Source organism: Protopterus annectens, chromosome 5.part0 (genome assembly GCF_019279795.1).
Source record: "Protopterus annectens isolate FY-2018-M chromosome 5.part0, PAN1.0, whole genome shotgun sequence".
NCBI lineage: Eukaryota > Metazoa > Chordata > Ceratodontiformes > Protopteridae > Protopterus > Protopterus annectens.
The window spans coordinates 363,518,173-363,537,932 of NC_056735.1; the positions used below are offsets into that span (position 1 = coordinate 363,518,173).

General features: G+C 40.4%; 1 protein-coding gene across 1 annotated transcript in view; it reads left to right on the forward strand.

Annotated features, from left to right (window-relative positions):
• The window catches only part of USP9X (ubiquitin specific peptidase 9 X-linked), a 5,037,693-nt gene that overhangs the window by 3,667,040 nt on the left and 1,350,893 nt on the right, over nt 1-19,760 (forward strand). The window lies entirely within an intron of this gene.

A 19,760-nucleotide genomic window follows, 5' to 3' on the forward strand; every position in this document is an offset into this window, starting at 1 on the left:
TTTGATAGTATCCCACATTTATGGATAAGAGTGCTTAAAAATGTATGATACACCCTACACTGTCCAAATTACAGTAACCATGTAACAGTGGCAGACTACTTTGCAATTAAGCCATGATAAAGGACAAATTATTATCCCAGGGCTAAAAATTCAAAGGTTGATTTTCCAGGGTGACTCTCTCTCTCTCATCGTTGCTATTCTGCCTTGTCATTAATCCATTAAAGGAGTACCGCACCCACAGACTCAAAAAACATGTTTAAAACATCTTGGCATGATGTTTCCTACACTTTAACAGCACTCTGGGATTATTTACAGGATTTTAAATATTTTTATATGTAATTCCAGACTCTGACCACCTGGAGGCTGGCATATTGACGTGGTTTAGATAAATCAGGTTGCCATTCAGTATCCTAGAAATCATTGTTTGGCTCAAAAATGTTACATCATACAGGCCTCCGTTTGCCTAAAGGTCCTGTCATTTCATAGATGCTGCATGCGTACTAAGTAAAATAGAGCAGTGTAAGTAACACTCCCTGCTGCTGAATGACTACTTAAAACAGAAACAGTGCAAATGCCACAGAACACACTCAAAGTGCTGTTTACTGCTGCCTTGTTTTCTGATTTAGTCTAAATGGCACGAATTTGGGAGACAATGAATTCCAGTCCATTTACTTCTCCCCTCCCCCACAATACTTAGCTTCCCTAGCTATCAAAGTCCTGAGGGTAATTTGACCTGGTAATTCCATTGATTGGCAGATCTCAGCAGGGTGTTTGACTCGTGTAATTTAATCTTTGCCCTAGCATTCACATCCAGTTTATGTAGCAACTCCTGTAAGGTCTTCCACCAAGGAGTTGGTTTGCAAAAAAAAACTTTTGCAGTGTCCCTGGATTTGTCTTCGTACATACAAACCACATTGCTATATTTTCCCCTTCATTTTTATTGTGTCCAAAAGTCACTTATAACAAAGTAAATTTTTTATTGATTTTTTTTTTTTTTAATAAAGGACATCAAGGTTAATTTACCTTGAATCAGATAATGGATGCCACTGCAAAGAATCACTGTTGAAATATTTGTGCATGGACAAAATCCCTTACTAAATCTATTTGCCAGCCTCCAGTTCAATTGGTGCTATGGCTTTAATATACTGGTGTGTTTGCTCATGCCTTCCAAATATCTCCACCATTACATACCAGTTTTGCAGTGTAGTAACCACCCGACATGCCCATACACCTTTAGCCATCAATATGCAGCTACTCCTGTTCATGTGAGTGTATGAATTCATTTTCAGAATTAAGGTGTGGAAGCTGCACTGAATAATTCTAGGTGCTTGTTCAGGTTTCACATGGTGCTTGCTTAGAGCTACTCTCATGTTAAGCCACTATGAATATGTTGCGCTGCCACCTCTGATACCAGGGTTATGTTTTAATCTTTCTATTCCCGCACTGCACACTAGCAGTATCTGGTGCAAATACAACAGAGAACTATGCAAGCGGTACACCACCTAAGCATCATTTGCCGTGCAGAATGTACAAGTATGCATACCAAATTTCTGTGTTTCCAAACATCGGTGTTACTATACTACTACTGAATAAAATTAACATATTGAAATATAACATGACCTGTTACCAGATGTAATTAAGATTTTTTTCCTGTATAAACAAATTTCCATGATTCTCTGGCTGTTTGATTTGATTCACTTTACTGTCTACCTGTAGAGGTTTGCTCTTTCTTAGTAAGTTGCAGTAAATATTTTGTTATCCGGTTGTTTACTTGGTTAGTTTGACTGGGCACACTATGAACGTTTCCAGCGGCATCCCGGGGTAAAAGCTCAAAATGGTGCCATCTCAATGGTCTGACCTTGTACTGTAGTCCCTTAACTGCTGCCTTGCATATCTTGCATAAGGCAGATCTGAGTTACCCATTGCAATGTCCAATTCAGTGTTTCATCTACAGATTGTGTGCCTACTGCCTTTGACGAATGCATTCCCTAGGTTACAGTAAAAACTAAGACCGTCACGGCTACAGCACCCAACATTAGAGTACAACTTACGATTTCCTATCCATCTACAGGTTGCGGTAGTAGAACCCACAGCCATATGCATAAAAAGCAAATATATTCACCGATGTGCTGCTACCACTGCTTTCAAGTGCTGTAGCACAATCACTGATGACCATATGCTAAACAAAACAATTACACATTGAAAACAGGTTTCACGTCGACAGTGACAAAAATAATGGCAATGCAAATACAGTCAGAAGGAATTCAGAAGAAACTGCACAACCTACAAGCTCTGTAGAGAATACAGAAACATCGGATTTGTGACATTACACAGACATGGTTTAAAGCCACAGAATGTACTGTCAGTGCAAGGCTAAATTGCCTTGCACACATGTAGACCATGAGGCACAAGAGAATGGGACGCAAGGTGGAAATGTGTCTCAGTCTCGATTAGCAGCAAGTATTCTTCAATATTTTTCAAACCGGATGACACCCAGGCATTTACTCACATGCAAATAACTGGAGTGTGCCCCTTACCATTTCTGAGCAAGCTGCAGGTCATCATCTGTGGCAGAAGAAATCACAGCTCAATATAGGAATGAATGCTGATTATCATCTGCTGTTAAAATCAAGTAAAAACACCAACACCCTTTGCAAAAACTCAGAATAAGTTTTGCAAGGATCTGCCAATGCACACATGATAATATGCTGATTATTAGTCAGAGAAAATCAAATGTAATGTTCTTTGGCACCCCATAATAGCTTGCTAAAACTCTGCACCTGACAATAAGTGACACATCAGGCAATATGCTGCCTGTAGTAACAGAGCAAAAACTATCCAGGATCACATTGGACCCTACTCTCATTAACAAACCATACAGATAATATTAGCAGAACCTTAAATAACTAAATTTATGCTACAAGCTCTCATACCTTTTTGCCTCCAGCATGTGCACAACCAAAGCTATAAACATACTTATTCCAAAAACTGAGCATGGGCTCCCTTTAATAGCTCTTCACTCTACCACAAATACAAATAACACTTGTACTGTTACTTTTACAAAGATCTGTAGATTTGAATTACTTGCAGGACCAAATATGCATCTTTGCTATTTCCTCCAATGCTTCAAGTAGCTACCCATCAATGAAAGAACAACCTTTCTGCTTGGTTCAAAGATATAGAAATTATTAAAATGGGACTTTGTCTACTTCTAAAATCCAAACTACATATTAACCAAACTCTTATCTGGGAGACAGTCAGGAAGATGGCTTAATACTTATCAGACCATGTTTCAAGACAACCACAGGAAAACATGCATTCTCAAAGATGGATTCAGCAGGCTGGTATAATCTCCCAGGAGTAGCTAGGGAGCAAAGCAATCTGGAAGCATTCAAAACTAAATAGAACTGCTGTGGGATACCAGATGCCAGTGCTGTTGTGACAATGGCTGGTCCGTTCTTGATGTTGGAGTGAATGGCTAGCCATTGCATATCATGCCTATGCCAAAACACACCTGCACTATGACTGTAGCATTGATATATGTATGGTAAATAAAGCCATCCTGAGGGAAAGCACTTTGGATGACAATCATTATGTTGAATGGTGCTACTGTTTTTAGCAAAATGGATGTGAAGGCAGGTTACTACCAAATGGAGGTGAATCCTAAGAACAGAATAACAAATACATTTTTAATCACAAAGGTCTTAGAAGATACAGAAGTTGAATTTGGGTTGTAAGATCGGTTGCAGAAATTTTCAGATGTATAATATATTTTATCCCAGGCATTCTGAATGTTGACATTTTCTTTGACGATGCAGCCTGTGGCAAAACACAGAAACAATGATTCTATAAGCCAAGTTTTACAAATATGCAAATAATTTTGACATTAAACTGAAATGCAAATTTAATACATAATTTCTCGAGTTTTATGGTAATATATGTTAAAGGAAGGAAGGGTCACCAAATCTAAATAAAGTTAAGGCAATATACAACATGTCACCATACTGAAACGCAAAAGTAGTAAGATGTTTCCCAGGCATGGTAAATTACAATCCCTTGTATGGGTAGCTCTTTAAATGATAACTGCCTTTGTAAGGGTTTTAAGATAAGTAATTTAAAAAGTGTTAGTATGCCGCAGTGGTACGGCGGTAGCGTTGTTACCTCACAGCAAGAGGTTCTCCTGTTCGATGCTTGGCTTAGGAGTGCCTTCTGTGTGGCATCTGCATGTCCTCCCCGCAGTTGGGTAGCGTTCGAAAGACATGCGTGCGTAAATGGGCGTGCCTTCGTTGAAGGTTGAGTGTCGAGCTGGCACCTCGGCGTTTCATAAAAATCTACTGCCAATCATTAGCGGACCGGAGTTCCGCTGTGGCGACCCCTTACCGGGAAAAAGCCGAAAGCCAAACAACATGTAAATAAAAAGTGCTAATATGGTGCGTTTTATTTTTTATGAACAGGAGTTTCTTACTTTACTGATCGCTCTCTCATACACACACTCTCCATGCATTCCTTTACTGATCGCTCTCTCATACACACACACAGGCACTTTTACATTCATGCATACACTCTCCATGCATTGCTTTACTGTTTGCTCTCACACACACACGCAGGCCCTTTTACATTCATACACACACACTCCATGCATTCCCTTACTGTTCGCTCTGTCATACACACATGCAGGCACTCCTACATTCATACACACACACTTCATTCTCTCCCCACGCACTTGCAATTACTGCCCAAGCAACACAAGAATCAAACCCACTACCCTTATGTCTGCATAGAGACATATTTTAGATAAAAAAATTTGTAGGTGGCAAATAACCGATGGGAAAAGCACAGCAACATAATCGAGTGTTTGTCGGTGTGAGCGTGCAATTACGATCTAACAAGCCGTTACTTTACACTCGCTAAGCTGTTTAGCGAGTATAAAATAAGAAAAAAAAAAGTAAACCGCTAAGCGAGTGTAAAATAATGGCTTGGAAGTTCGTAATTGCACAGTCATGCACACACAAAACTTCAGACATCACAGGACCATAAAGAAAAACGATTGCTATTGGCAACCAAGACCACATGGAACAGCTGGCAAAGGAACGCCACAGGAAAGGAAATTACATAAAAAAAAAAAAGTACAGGGCATTAAAGGAGTAACAGTGCCAATTTGCAGATAGAAGTGGGACTAATGCATCAGCCAACGGACAGAAAGTTTTTTCATTACACCTTCTCACTGAACAGATTACAAGACGGCACAACCACTAACCATATTGAAAAGGAAATCTTTAAGGTAGTCAGTGGTACTGCTCTTTAGGAAAGTTAGAGAAAATAACTTCGGAAAGAAGATAACTTTATAGTAATAATTGCCACTTGCAACCAACACCACGCGGAACAGCTGGAATGCTGCAGCAAAGGAAAATAAATATAAAAAAGTACAGTACTAAAGTGCCACAGTTCAATACCAAGTGCATACATGTATCCACAACAGTTGTTTGGTCAGCAGGACCCAAATAAGCAATGTTTAAACATTTTTGGATGCACGTGTGAACTTATGCAGCACAGCGACTGAAAAGCCAGGAGAAATGAAGATGCCACATTAAAGAGATACTGATACTTTGCTGTCAAACAATGTATTTCTACAAAAAATGTCATACTCACCAGTATAAATCCACGAGGGAAGCTGATGCAGAAAGAGACTCACACAAGGTTCCAATAGGGAAATACAGTGTACTGGAAACACAATGTTAAGAAGTACCCTACCTCCTGCACTTGTATTTGAGCACTCAGGCTGGGGGAAGGACAAAGGAGCCATGACATCACAGAATGGGTGGGTCTTATTATTTTAGTTAGAATCAGATGACGGCTGTGGTGATGTCACTTTGGGGCAGGGAACTTATTAAAAAAAAAAGTACCTGCACTGCCTGGCCTCGATGATGACAGTAATTGGGCAACTCCAGCAAGCTTTATTCAAACGTGAGAGAATCATTTTGTAAGTGAAACCATCACAGTATGAGAAGGTAGGCTTCTGTTACAGAAGTAAGGGGAATTATAAAAATTGTAAATCCTTTGTTGTTGCTTTACAGAGGACAATGTAAATAGGGAGGAAAAGGGCCGTGAAGTTGAGGAATACATTAGAGAAACCTGTTGTACTCCTCTAAGCTGTTTGCTTAACAGCTTAGGCCATGGCTACAATTTGGCTCCTAGAAAACAGTTTAATGACTTCTCATCTTCTCTTTGTCGATGATTTAAAACTGTATAGCTCATCAGATGAACTGAAAGCACAGCTGCAGGTTAAAACTTTTTCAGATGATATTGGAATGTCATTTGGTCTTGGTAAATGTGCAAAAGCAACCTTTAAAAAAGGAAAGCTGCAGCACCAGGAAAACAGTTTGGGACAAGAATGTGATATAAAAGAACTTGAGCAAGAGGGAGTCTATAAATGCTTGGGAATTGATGAAGGATCAGCAATAAAACATGAACAAATGTGAATAAAACTCAGTAAGGAGTACTTTAGAAGACTTGGATTAATCCTGAAAACAGCATTGACATCTAGGAACAAGATCCAAGCCATAAATCAATTTGCTCTTCCTGTCCTAACTTACAGTTTTGCAGTGATTGACTCACCCCAAAAAGTGTTGTATAGATTGGCTATTAAAACAGTAAGGATGCTTCATGCTCACCAAATGATTTATAAAAATCAGTGTATACCAAGGTTACATATTCCCCGTTCCGAAGGAGGGATGGGCCTCCTTGAAATTGATTGCATGTGTATATCTGCAATCGTGGGACTCCACACACATCTGCTGACCTCACAGGATCCAAATGTAGTGTGAGTTTTGAAACATGAGGAGAATAAATCTAAGATGCTTAATTTAGCAGAAGCACATCAACAAGCAGGAATGGAAATCAAACCAGAAGTAGATAAAAAACAGGCAGCAACTGAATGTGCTAAAAAACAAAAGAAAGAATATAAGGTTAAGGACCAGATGAAAAGGCAAGAAATGTGGAAAAAACATAAATATAGTTGCAAGTATAGAAAACTTCTGGAAGACCCTCATGTTGATCAAGAACGAACGCAGGAATGGTTAAGGAGAGGTAAATTCACATCAAGAAATGAAAGGTTAATATTGGCAGCCCAAGATAGTGGGCTACGTACACGCTGGTTTACAAAGTCCATTAAACGTGGGAGAAACAGACATATACAGGTTTTGTAAAACCGAATTGGAAACTGTCACACACCTTGTTGCTGGTTGCAATGCACTAATGGTAGAGGGACTGTATACTGAAAGGCATAATAATGTGGCGAGACGGTTACACTAAAGATTGTGCAAACATTATGGTATTGAAGTAACTGAAAAACACTGGAAACATGAGCCACAAAGATTCATAGAAAATTATGAAGTTTATATCACATGGGATCACCCAATACCAACAGTTCAAAAGATAGATGCTAGAAAACCGGATATAGTGGTCCAAAAAAAGAAGACAGAAGTAGCATTGATCATTGAAATTGTCACACCTTGTGACTACAGTGCCTTGCGTACAGAGAGAGACAGTCATAAAATACCTTGATTTGCAGGCAGAAACGAGAGCTATGTGGAAAAAAGTTACCCAGACAGTTCTAGTAGTAGTAGTAGGAGCAACTAGTCTTATAAAAAATAATTTACAATCCTATTTAGATGTTTTACCAATTCATGTAACACCGTATGAATTGCAGGAGGAGTCATTACTGGGCACATTGCGGGTGCTGTGAAGAGCACTTTTGGCTAGCATCAGAGTGTGAAACAGTGCTAATTTCATGAACTTTAATCATACTTTGACTTAAAAATGGAGTCCATTCTCGTCATGTATTAGAAACCCAAAAGACTTGGAGAAATTAAAAAAGTACAGAGGATCATTACCAGAGGCTTTAATTTCCTTCCATACCCTTCATCCATGCCCATAAACATTACAGTGACCATGAAACAGGGGCAGACCACCTTGCAATTAAGCCATGATAAAGGACGGATTATTCCAGGGATAACGATTTAAAGGGGGATATTGCAGGGTGACTCTGTCACCACTGTTATTCTGTCTTGCCTCTAACCCATTAAGCTGTCTACTTAACAGCTTAGGCCACGACTATAATTTGGCTCCTAGAAAACAGCAGTGTAAAGACTTCTCATCTTCTCTTTGTCGATTTAAAACTGTATAGCTCATCAGATGAGGTACTGAAAGTACAACTGCAAGTTGTCAAAAGTTTTTCAGATGATTTATGAATGTCATTTGGTCTTGATAAATGTGCAGAACCAACCTTTAAAGCAGGAAAACTGCAGCACCAAGAAAACATCAGTTTGGGACATGAATGTGATATAAAAGAACTTGAGCAAGAGGGAGTATATAAATATTTGGGAACTGATGAAGGATCAACAATAAACCATGAGCAAATGTGAATAAAACTTAGTAAGGAATGCTTTAGAAAACTTAAATTAGTCCTGAAAGCAGCATTGACATCTAGGAACAAAATCCAAGCTGTAAACCAATTTGCTGTTCCTGTCCTAACTTACAGTTTTGGAGTGACTGGCCCCAAAATGTGTTGGATAGATTCGCTAGGAAAACAAAGATGCTACATGCTCGCCAAATGATTTATAAAAATCAGTGCATACCAAGATTATATACGACCCGTTCCGAAGGAGGGATGAGCCTCCTTGAAAGTGATTACATGTATAGCTCTGCAGTTTGGGACTCCACACATCTGCTGACCTCACAAGACCCAAACATAGTGAAAGTTTTGAATCATAAGGAGAATAAATCTAAGTTGACTTCTCTGCTTAGTCTAGCAGAAGCATATTGTCGTCAAGCAGGAATGGAAATCAAACCAGAAGTAGATAAAAATCAGGCAACAACAGAATATGCCAAAAAAAACAAAATAATATAAGGTGAAGGTCCAGATGAAAAGGCAAGGAATGTGCAAAATGCATAAATATAGTTTCAAGTATAGAAAACTTCTGGAATAACCTCATGTTGATCAGGAACAAATGCAGGACTGGTTAAGGAGAGGCAAATTCAAACCAAGAGATGAAAGGTTAATATTTGGCAGTCCAAGATAGTGGGATACGTGAAACAGACAAATGTAGGTTTTGTAAAACCAAATTGGAAATAGTGGCACACCTCTGGTGGTTGTGACATACTAATGACAGAAGGACTGTATACTGAAAGGCATAATAATGTAGCAAGACTGTTGCACTGATTGTGCAAAAAGTTATGGTATTGAAGTGGCTGAAAAACACTGGAAACATGAGCCACAAAGCATCACAGAAAATGATGGTCTACATCACTTGGGATCACTCTATCAACAGTTCAAAATATAGATTCTAGAAAACTGGGTATAGTGGTCCATGAAAAGCAGACAAAAGTAGCATTGATCATTGAAATCACCATACCCAGTGACTACAGTGTCTTGCATACACATTAAGACAAAGTCGTAAAATATCAGGATTTGCAGGCAGAAACTAGAACAATTTGGAAGAAAGATACCAAGACAGTTCCAATAGTAGTAAGAGCAAACGGGGTCTTACAAAAAAGAAACTACATTCATATTTAAATGTTACCAATGCATGCAACACCATACGAATTGCAGGAGGTGAAGTCATTTCTGGGCACATTGCAAGTGCTGCGAAGAGCACTTCTGGCTGACATCAAAGATTGAAACAGTACTAATTTCATGAACTTTAATCATACCTTGACGTAGAAATAGGATCCATTTCTGTCATGGTATTTAACTTCACCAAGTCTTTTGGGTTTTGAAGTGCAGAGGATCATTACCAGAGGCTGTTTAATTCCCTTCCATATCCTTCCTCCATGCCCAAAAAGAAATCCCGATGTTCCACCCTCACAAAGGGAAGAAGCTGCTTCAGAAATAGTCGTCTCTAAAATAGTCATCTAAGAGGCCCCTCCAGATTAGAGAGGATCTAGAATTTACTCAAGATTCTTATTAGTGCCAAAAAAAACTAGCACCCAAGACCAATTTTGGACTTAAGCCACTTGAACAAGTTTGTGAATCAAACAAAATTCCAGGTGGTCACAGTTCAGTCCATTCTTCTCCTTACTGGATGTGGTTGATAGATCTTCAGGATGCATACTGCCCCATAAAGATGGGCAGACATTCCAGGGGAATGCCTTCGCTTCTGGTTGAGAGCCTGAAATTTCCAGTTCAGAGCTCTGCCATTTGGTCTCACCAAAGCCCCCTAGGTGTTTACCCAAGTGTATGGCAGTAGTGGCAGCTCATGTACGACTGCAGGGTTTCTGGGTATTTATCACTACACCTACTAGTAATCTACTGGTTCAACTCAGGGACTCCTTGCTTCAAATTGTGTACAGACATGGGGATTACAGTGAATCCAATAAAGTTCAAGTCATACCCAGTTCATTCATTAGAGTTTGTCAGAGCACTTGCTGGACACAAAACTTCAAATAGCAAAGCTCACACAGACAACATTTGGGTCACTTCACCACCAAGCCCAGGAAGTCTTATCCCACCAGAAGAACTTAATCTTCGCCTTTTGAGCTCCATGACGGCCTCCATCACAGTAGTCCCTTAACCAGATTGTATATGTGAGTACTTCAGAGGACTCTGGATGTTCAGTGGTCAGTCAGGAAACGGACCATGTCTTTTCGAGTGGCACTAACATTTGCAGTGCGCACGCATGGTGGTGGCTAGAATCTTTACATATTCTGCAAGCTTATCCTTTCATTGTTTCTTCCCAAACCACAGTGACCATGGACACTTCCCAACTGAGTTGGGGAGGAGCATTATGTGGGAAAGATGGTCCAAGACATATGGTCTCAAACAGAGGTCTGTCTTCACATCAGCATGTTGGGGATGAGAGCAGTTCTTCAAGTGTTGCAGGCCTTTCTGGAAGTTGTCCCCTTGAGTGTGACTTCTGTGCAAACAGACAACATGGCAGTTGTTTGGTACGTCATCAAACAGGGAGGAACCAGATTTTATCCATTGTGTTGAAAGGCCATGTAAGAGTGGCAATGGGTGATATCTTCTTGCCACTTTGCAATAGTAACACACATCCCAGGGAAAACCAATATCCAGGCAGACAGGTTGAGCAGATCTGTTCTATTCCCTCTCAAATGGTCCCTAAACCCATTAGTAACAGTAATGGAGTGGATTGTCAGCCATTGGGTCGACCATGTTGTGTGACCTCTTCACCTCTCCCCACGATACCAAATGCAAAAAATTCTTCGCTCTATTTCCCCAAGAAGGGGAGTCACCCAAGGATGCTCTAACGCATCCTTGGTCTCCTGGGTCTCCTTTATGCACCCGATTCCATTGTTTCTACTGAAAGCATCTGTGATGGTCAGTCATCCTCCTAGCCCCTTACTGGCCTTAACAAGTGTGGTTTCCTTTCCACTAGTGTCATCTAGTCCACCTTCCTGGTTGCTGGGCTCTGGCTGCTATCTTTCTCACCTGTCAGAGTCTTTTCACCCGAACATCCAGTCCCTCAAACTGACTGGATGGTTTCTACAGTTCCGGTGATAGTTCAACAGTCCAGGTTTTCATCTTCAGTTGTCCACATTTTGTCCACTTCCCAAAAACCCTCTACTAGAAAAACTTACAAGAGCAAACGGAAAAAATGTTTTTATTGGAGTGGTTTAAAAAAATATTTAACCTTTCTCAACTCTTTTTTCCAACAATTTTATACTTCGCCACCCATCTTTTTCAATGTGGAGCCAGCTATTCCACCATCCTCTTTGTGTGGGTAAAAATCTCCTTCCTATGGCATCTCATCATACAAGGCTTTTCTTTGACAAACTCTCTCATACTTATTGCTTGGAGACCCAGTTCCTTCTTCGGACATTACTGTTTTACTACAAGCATTGATTGGTCCCCCATTCGAACCTGCTTCTGGGATTGGTCTGAAGTTTTTATCATGCTAGGTTTGGTCTGAAAATTTTTATCATGGAAGACCTTATTTCAGGTTGCTATCACTTCTGCCAGGGAATTTCTGAGCTACATGCTCTGTCCTTAAAATCTCCTTACCTAATCTTTCACAAAGACAGGGGGTCCCTGAAAACAATTCCTCTTTTCTTACCAGGGTGACTTCTGAATAATCTGTAAATCATTCCATAAATCTTCCAGTGTTCGTCCCACATTTTTCCAACAAGAGTAAATATACTTTGCATTTGCTTGGTGTCCATCTTCAGTTACATTTTTACTTACATACAAAACCTTTCAGAAAATCTGACCAGTTATTTGTATCCTTCTGTACTGCTAAACTGGGGGAAGCAGTATCCAAAGTCACCTTATCTGTACTGGTTGTGTCTGCATTTCATTTGTCTATCAGGAAAGAGGACTGACACTTTCTTTGACCCCAAAAGTTTAATTCACTAGATCTGTGGCTTCGTCTACAGCTGCCTTTACTTTAACAGTTGATGACGTGTGCTTCAGCTACATTGTCCAAGGTGCATGCCTTCATATCACACTATAATTGGGGTATGTAGTCCAGATCTAGGACGTCTGAAGAAAGAAAGTAGCTGTGGGGACTGTCCCATAATTGAGGAATGGACAGAAACATCATCAGATATGAAAGTTATGTACTCACCATAACGACAGATCTGTTATTTCCATCCTTTCTTAGCTACCATGCCACCCTCCCCCTCCTTTTTCTGTACATAGAGTTTTTTGTCATGCTGTCATTCCGAGGTGAGACTAGCTGACCTTACCTTGGCTCCTGAATGTCATCTTTTTTTCTCTTTCACTCGCTCTCTTACAGGCTGACATTGTCACATTGTCTCTTGGCTGCTAACACCTTCATATTTTTAAATTTCTATTGTCTGTGAGCAAACTCTGAGGTAGTTTGCGCTGTAAAGGGGAATTGAGTAGGGGGATGTACGTAAGTATAGAAGTGGCCGAAGTTGGATCCAAGACACCCATATACAGAGGAAGGACAGAAATCAACAATAAAAAAGTCTATCATTATGGTGAGTACGTAACTTTAGTTTATTGCATTCCAGTTTTGGAAGTACCCCTCCATCCTCCTGTCCATTACTAGATGGCCCCACCCAATCAGGCAAAGGCCACTATGCAAGAGGTTGCTTCGTTTCTGCAAAAAACAGCCATCCAGGATGTCCCACCAGACAAGTGCAGAATCAGGATTTTTAGTTTTTTTTTGGTTCCAAAGAAATCCGAGGACCTTCTGGCCCATTTTGGATCTAAGCCTTCTGATCAACTATATCAAAAAGATCCATTTTTTTAAATGTTCTTCATACATTTAATTCTTTCATGTCTTCGGAAGACTGAACAGATCTGATGTGCTTTAACATCTGCTTCTCATGTTACTAAGTATGTTTTGTATGCGCTTATGAAGGTGCGGATTCTTCCTCCCGAGCTGTTGCTTCTGTGGCAATAATGAGAAGACTGGCTTGGATTTGTTTCCACAACTAAGGGATACATACCTTCACATAAAATTATACTATTTTTCCTAGAAACCTTGCTAGATTGATAACATTTTATCAATATTATTATATTGCTTCCTTATTATACTTCTTTTTACTTCTATTGTAAGCTTTTTTTTTCTTTGAATCATTCTGTTAATTGCTTAGAATATTCTTTATTGTAATGTTTATGAAGCCTTTCTCCCCGGGCCTCTGATGAAAAAGGGCTATTCAGCTCAGTCGGACTATCCTGGTCAACATATGTAAAATAAAATAAATAAAAATAGCCAAGCAGTCCAAGTAATTTTTGTGCTTCTACTTGGAAGCATACCTATCAACCTCTCAGTGCAAGAAATCTGGACAAAGTCAGAAATAAAATGGGGGACAAATGCCCAAAAATAAGGACATATTTAAAGTATTGTTCTTATAAACTTAAGAAGTTGCTAGAATAATAGGTTTTGCGTTATGTATTTTCTGAAAGATATGAAGTCAGAAACTCAAATGTCTGTCATTTAGTATTATTTAGGGACTTCAGTCTTCAATGATTTGCCAGAAAACCTCAACTTTTATGAGGAACAAACCAAAAATATGAGGCGAAAATCTGGACAGTTGAGATGTGTGCTTGGAAGCTAGTAGCTACCAATGGTGGAGACCTGCCTTTCGGTCTCACCTCAGCCCCCAGGGTGTTCACCAGATGCATGGGGCTAGTAACAACCCATCTACTCTCCTGGGATTCAAGATATTCATTTACCTAGATGACCGTCTCTTGGCTACATCTTCAAAGGAATCTGTTCCTCCAAGCCAGGGATCACCTTCAACTATGTGCTTCCCTAGGCATATTAGCCAGTCTTAGAATCTAGTGTTTCTGGTATGCCAGCCAGACACTATTGTAGTCCTGACTTTTCTACAGGACAGAATTTTATCTTTGAGAACTGCAGTACACAATCTTCTGGAGCTTGATTGCCCTCTGGTGAGATTGGTTTTCCAGGTATTTAGTCTTATGGTGTCATCAGTACTAATGGTGCAGTTCATTTGCTTCTACATTTGGATTCTGCAGTGGATGATTCAGTCACAGTGGTCTCAGAAGTTCAACTCTTTCTTACCCTATTATGTTAACTCAGTTGTGCATGACTCCTCTGCAGTTATGACTTCATTCTCTGTGGTCTCAGCAGGCAGGCTCTTCCAGGTTCCCTTCCCAGTAGCAACTGTGACTATAGATGCAGATGGAAAGGGCATTGCAAGGGGAGAATGGACCATGGTTTTTGGTCAGACTCCATATCTGGTCTTCACATGAATGTTTTTGCGATGAGGGCAGTTTTCCTTGTTTTGCTGGAACTATGTTATTGTCTTGCTTTGGGAGTGATAAATATACAGAGGGACAATATTTGTATATTAAGAAAGAATCTACGATTTCCTTGTACTGATTTTAGTCTGGTACATAAGCAGGAGAGAACCAGAAGATGTTCATAGTGTTACACTGCTGCAGTCATTACATTTGGGTTATCCTGCCATCAGGCGGTTCCCCAGTCGGCCTGAGTTCCAAAGTCTTGGTCTGGCCTCGGTTGCTGTCACTTCCTCCCTGACGTCAGTGCGACAGGGGTATATAAGATGTAGCCGATGCCATTTTCTTCAGTCTTTCTTGCCGCGCGGTGCCCGAAGCAAAAGCAGTTCGCAAGTGCCAGTCGGCCGTCTCCTGAGATTTTCATTCCGAATCCAGAACCGAAGTCTTCCACAAAGCTAAGTACCCCGTTGGGAAGCAAATACCTCATAAGGATTTCCATTCCTATTTTATTCCATGCCTAGGCCCAGACCACGACATCACTGGTTGTCTGTTTTGTGCTAGGTTTAACAAGCGCACTATTAAACGTCGGTTTGATTTTGCCCGACATTATTTTGGTCGAAAATTCAATTATACCATGCCGTCGGAACTTCTGACGACCGGAATACACAAAAAGCACAAAGACAACGATAGGCATCTGAGGCCTAAAACTGACGAAGCCTCTTCTAGGCCAGTCGCCGGTTCTCCGGTTTTCAGTGAGGTGCCTTTGCAGCCCCTGACGACCGCTTCTGTAGAACCACAGGCCGCCTCTGACTCCCACGTGGAAATGGCTGGGCCATCGGACGCACAAGCTATTCAGCCTACCAAGAGTAACCTTTCAGAGGGATCTGGAGTAGCTGAGCAACCCACAGCTTCAGAGGGTGTCTTCAGACCTACTCAGTTAAGCATTAAACCCTCAGCTAAGTCTAAGCCTCCTTTAAAATCAAAGAAACAAATACAGCATTCTCCAGGACAGGCCTCCATGCCTAAGAAACAAATGCTCAAAATGGCCGAAGACCTAATCACTCTGATCAGGGGGTCCCATCCCCCTCCTGATAAAAGACCTAGACAGGATGCAGACTATGACTCATCCGACCAGGTGTCCATCTCTTCTGATTCATCCTCAGACCTAGGATACTCTTTACCCCCTTATGAGGATTCTGATGCTGAGGAATCAATTCCATCAGCCTCTCCACCTGAGGACTACTCCTTTGGGGAAACCCTACATACCACGAGGGAGCATTTCCACTGGGAAGGCCAGGATTACTCAGAATCCAAGAAAAGGCTCAGAGACCTCCTTTTATTACCTCAGCACAGACCCCTTGCTATTCCGCCAATGTTCGATATTGTGGATGATGTGTATACTGAATCTAGCTTAAATCCTGATTCCTTACCTCCAGCCCTTGTTAAACCTGACCCCCTGGAATTGTCGAGTTTGCTGTAGTGATCCTTCAAGATTGTTTTTCTGACCAAAATATTGTGTTTGCCAGGAAACTGAATGCTTGGAGACCGTCACTGCATTTCTTAGGGAGCTTATATGTAGTGCTTTTGTGGACTTTTTCAGCAAAAAAAAATAAAATTTTTGTAGGTTTATGTATTTGGAGCAGAGTATTGTGCTTTTAGAGGCTGTCATTGATTTACTTACCGCAGCATTGCTTGTTTACCTTTTGCCAACTAATCCATGCTCCTCTGGCTGCCTTTATGGTCTCATTCTCGATTAATCATTGAAGCGGCTACTGGTCTCTGTGGTTTTATCTTTCCCTGTGTGCAAGAAGAAGAAAGATGTTGGAGAGTCTTTGAGCATAAGTTCAGCTGTTGTGCATCATCTGCCATTGATTGACTCTGCTTTTGTCTGCTCTTGGTTCCTCAGATCATTCATTTTTCTCCCGATCCCCCTGGTATTGGAACTACTGCCACCAAGGACTGGGGGGGGGGGGGGGTAGCCACATCGTCTGCATTTGTGAGGCTGGCCTTTGCAGACACGGGAAATCAATTCTAGTTTATCTTTAAGGGAAGGGGCAGATGAAGTCCTTTCACTCACTAGGATAGGGAACGTAAATGTGTAATGGCTATGCCTGCTATTGGTTGGTCATTTTTCAGGGAGCTTGCCAGAAAAAGTGAGCACAGTAAGAAAATGTTGCCAAATGTGTTCCTTTGGACAGGGAAGACTAGCTGGAATTTGCTACAGAGCTCATTGCTGCTTTTCATTGCCATCAACTGCTTCAGGCAAGAAATAGTTCCCTGTTTCTGACTTTGATCTCCAGTTGGAAGAGCAGACATTGCAGGAAGATGGAATTTCTTCTTAGTCTGGTTCCAAGGAAGGCTTGGCTTTGGATTTGCCCTTGAAGAATTATATTTTTCTGAAACTTTATCTGAAATAAAGGTGTTTTTTCCAGTGGAAGCAGAATTAAACTCTTATCTCTCAGAAAATGTATTATGCTTTGTTACAGTCTGATATACCTAAAGCTACAGCTGCCCCTTCTGTTTTGCCTGCTTCAGAGAATGTTTTTCTTACTGCTGCTACTCTTCCTGACACTATGCATCCTGTCTCCAGGAAGTCTGACAGTTATATGTGGTTCATCAGACTGGTAAATATGTTTCTAACCCTAAATCATATCCGGCAGTAATTTCTGTATCTAAAACTGCTAATAAATAGATTTCTGCTGTTAACTCCATCCCCTCTGACAAGTATGGGAAAGCATTTTTTACAAGTTAGGCACAAGTGTATTCTTCTGATAAGTTGATTTTGAGGAATTGTTAATCCTGCATGTTAAAGTTTTTACTTTTATTTTTTAAGAATATGCAAAAGTTAATAGTTAACCTCCTCCTGAGAGTAAAAAGTTAATGGTGCTGTTAACATTTGCTTCTCATGTTGCTAAGCTTATTTCAAGTCTGCTTATGATGCTAGTGATTCTTTCTCTGAAGCTGCTGCTTCTCGGGCAGTAATGAGAAGACTGGCTTGGCTTTGTTTTCAAAACCTTCCCGAAGATGTTAAAATTGAACGTTAAAATAAATGCTTAGACAATGAAGTTTTGTTTGGCCCTTGGTGTTCAACAAGTGTGATGTAAGAGAAAGATTCAAAAGGTATCCTTTCTAAGGGAGTTTATATGTAATGGTTTTGAGAAGTCTATAAAATTGCCTTTTCTTCTGAGCTCTCTGTTGTAATTTCCCTCAACTTTCAAGACCAATTCAGAAAGTCAGAATTAGTCAAGTACTTCCTAATTTGGTCCCAAAAGGTATCAGATTTCCTCTTGCAACCTGCTAGAGCATTCTTAGACAAAGATGTTATATTTGCACATCCAAAATATGGCCTACTTCTGTTCGCCACTGCCATATAGAAAAATTATAATGACTGGCATTTTGTCACCACCTTCCCTTTGTGTTTACATCACTGCATCTTCTTGGAAACGGCAAATTGGTTTCCCATTCACAGCAGAGTGTACCTATTTCATGGCTCCCATCTCTTCAATCACCAATGCCTAAACATACCATCCCTCCAGCTATGAGACTAACTACATCCAACCCACCCTGCTACCAAAGAAGTCAGTACACTAGTGGCCCTACTCTCATAACTCCATCCACTAAGTTTAATTTCACAGATCACAGCTTCTCTGTTCTTGACTTACGTATAACAATCTTGTCACTAAATCTTACTGAATTCAGAGACTACAAACAATTCAGACACCAGTTGAAACCATGCCTAACTGAACAATATAAGTACACGTCAGAACACAGGCCATGTCACCTTACTCCCAAGGTTGTTCTACTGCATTCATTTCAGAAGACTTTTGCTGTTTAATCTCCGAATGTCCAACTTATAAATTTATACCAGTGCTTCCTTAGTTGTCCTAGCCATCCTCTGCTGTAAACTTAATATCCACTTCTGTTATTAGATCTTCTATTGCACCTCTTAGTATTCTACAACTTCTTCACTCTTCCGCACTGTCCTCCATACTTGTATATGCGATATTCATTCTTTTGACTGGAGCACATTTACCTCAGTTGTATCACCAATTACTGTGTATTGTGTATTTTAAACCATCTCTTAAATTTCTGTATATTTTTAGATCTATGTTATGTCATTGAACTGTATAATTTAGTTATACCTATTGTTACTGTGTATGTAACCCGCCTGCAGATGCTCAAACTTGATCTATGCTCCAAACAAGTAAACAAAATTAAAAAAAGCAGCAAGCAGCCCGTTGCACAGGAGTTTAAAAAGCAATTGCATGGAAGTGCCAGAAAGACAAAGAAAAAATCTCTAAATATTAAGGGCAGTCCTCCCATTCAGTATGACTGTTTATCTAGTAAGACTCCCCACTCCCACCCTTGCAAACCTCTCCTTGTCCCTAAGGCTTCATCTTCCCCTTATGGTACCAACTTGGCATGGGAGTACCTTTCCTTTGTCTGGGAAATTCCACCTTGCCCTTTGAGCCAACTCTCCTCCTTCCATTCTGCATCACATGATTGCATAGGGTGTATTAGAAGCACAGTGCCCCTATGTCAGATGGGCAGTTTTTCAAGAATTTGTGTAATACTGAAGGAGGACATATCCTCCAGGCTTGTGCTGGACCTTTCCTTTCCAGATCCTTCAGACTCTAGTTCAAAATGCATTCCCTTCGTTCCCTTTTACCTTGACCACTTCCCATGGTAAAGCTAAACTTAAGTTATGCTGATCTCATTCCCATTGCCAAACTTTTCAGTCATATTTTTTTTTCAAGATTGTCTGTGCTTACATTACATTGGTTCTTGCTTACATTGTCAGTTCTCTGTTTTACCCTTTGGACTTCCCACTGCACAGAGGGTAATGACACAGTGTTTGGCCCCACTAATTGCTTATTGCAGATTTCAAGTCATTCACATCTTTCCATATCTGAATGATTGGCATGTCTTTGCAGACATTTTCCAGCTGTCAAGAGGCTTTAGCAACTGTTTAGAATATCTTACTCAGTTGGGGGTTTTCAAATCAACTTGTGAAAAGCTTCTCACAGAATTGTATTCGTGGGATGTCTGATAGATTCTAGAT